Below are 2372 nucleotides of genomic sequence, written 5' to 3'. Positions count from 1 at the left end.
AGAGAGAAAGACTTCCCCTGGAGTTGGTGTCCTGAATTCAGACTTCTAGCCTCCTAGACTGTGAGAGAATAAATTTCTCTTTGTTAAAGTCATCCACTTGTGGTATTTCTGTTATAGCAGCACTAGATAAATAAGACAGTGCCCATCAACAGATGAATGGATAAACAAACTATGGTACATACAAACAATGGACTACTACACAGCGATAAAGAACAACGATGAATCCACTAAATTTCTCATAATATGGATGAATATGGAGGGAGGTATGCTGAGTAAATAAGTTGATCACACAAGGACAAATAGTGTATGAGACCGCTATTATAAAAACCCAAGGAAAGATTTACACACAGAAAAAAAAAAAAACCTTTTATAATTACGAGGGATGAAAGAGGTGAGGAGGAGAAATTACTAACTAGGTAGTGGCCAAGTGTTAACTTTGGTGAAGGGAAAGACAACACACAATATAGGGAAAGTCAGCACAACTTGACCAAGGCAAAATCACAGAAGCTTCCCAGACACATCAAAACACCTTGAGCGACTGAGTTTACTGGGGCTTAGGGCTGGGGACCATGGTATAGGGGGACATCTAGGTCAACTGGCATAACATAGTTCATAAAGAAAATGTTCTACATCCTACTTTGGTGAGTAGCATCTGGGGTCCTAAAAGCTTGCCAGTAGCCATCTAAGACACATCTATTGGTTGCAGCAAGTTCAGAGCAAAGGAGAATGAGGAAAACCAGACGTAGGGAAGATATTAGTCCAAAGTACTAATGGACCACATGAACCACAGCCTCCACCAGCCTGAGCCCAGAAGAACTAGATGGTGGCTGGCTACCACCACCGACTGCTCTGACAGGGATCACAATAGAGGGTCTCGAACAGAGCGGGAGAAAAATGTAGAACAAAATTCAAATTCACAAAAAAAGACCAGACTTACTGGTCTGACGGTGCCTGGAGGAACCCCTGAGACTATGGCCCCAGCACAACCTGCTAACTCAGAACTGAAGCCACTCCCAAAGTCCACCTTTCAGCCAAACATTAGATAGGCCTATAAAACAAACAATAACACATGTGAGGAACGGACGTCTTAGTTCAATCAAATATACAAAGACCAAATGGGCAACACCTGCCCTACAGCAAAGACGAGAAGGCGGGAAGGGACAGGAAAACCGGATGAATGGACACTGAGAACCCAGGGTGGAAAGGGAAAGGGGGAGAGTACTGACACATCGCAGGATTGAAGTTAATGTCATAAAACAATTTGTGTATAAAATCTTTGAATGAAAAACTAATTTGTGCTGTAAACTTTGAGCTAAAACACAACAAAATTTAAAAAAACACACAGATAAAGATTAAAAAAAATTCTTGCCTTTGAGGAGCTTTCATTCTAGAAATTTACTTAATCCTCTGACCAACTGAAGCTGCTGAACCCCTCATCATTAACTGTAAAGTAACTACTGGAAAGACCTTGTCAGACCTGTAGGTTTTGGTCAGCATGTGGATTGGGTTTCTTATAACCTCAAAAATGGAGAATTTTTCCTGTGTCTGGGATGCTTGTCTAGGTTCTGAAGGAAGGACAGCTAAACTGATAAGGAATATCTTTCTATGAAATTTCCACGTTTGGTCTTTTCCCCCTGTTCATTCTAGGCGCTCTGCTGAATTAATTTCTGATAGAGAGTTCAGAGGTATTTTCTAAGAGACAGAGTACAAGTAAGGAAAGGAAATGAGGTCGGAAAATGGAAAGTTCAATAACCAAAGCAGCCCAGACGTGCCTGTGTGAGACAGCAGGGCAAAGCGGAATACGACTTGAGATTCTTCCACAAAGGCAGCAAGGGAGGAAGCTGCAGTGTACCTTTTAAACAAATGTTAACAGGAGGAGCAATGGGAACTCTCATACACTGCAGATGGGAGTGTAAATTAGTAGTCACTTTGGTAAGAGCTTGGTGCTATCTTCTAAAGTTGAATATATGCATACCCCATGACCCAGAAATCCCACTTCTAGGTTTATACCCTACAGGAATGTGTGCATGTGTGCACCAGAACACAGATTCTAGAGTATTCATAATGGCATTATTCAAAATAACCCCAAAGGAAACAACCCAATTTTTTTTCCAACAGCAGAAAGACTAAGTTATGGCATATCAATACAATGAAACACTACTCAGCAATGAAAATGAACAAATTGTAGTGACAAGCATCTTAAAATATAAAGTTGGGCAAATTAAAAAGCCAGATATAAAAGAAGACGTAGTATTTGATCTCATTTATGTAAATTAAAACAAAAAAGCAGAACTAATCAATTGCATTTAGAAATGGTTGTGATGTGGTAAAAACATAAAAGAAAACAAGGAAGCCATTCCTATAAAAATTAA

The sequence above is a fragment of the Trichechus manatus genome, unplaced genomic scaffold, assembly GCF_000243295.1.
Source record: "Trichechus manatus latirostris isolate Lorelei unplaced genomic scaffold, TriManLat1.0 scaffold00010, whole genome shotgun sequence".
Taxonomy (NCBI): domain Eukaryota; kingdom Metazoa; phylum Chordata; class Mammalia; order Sirenia; family Trichechidae; genus Trichechus; species Trichechus manatus.
The sequence above is the reverse complement of the archived record's forward strand: the minus strand, read 5'-3'. Positions refer to the sequence as shown.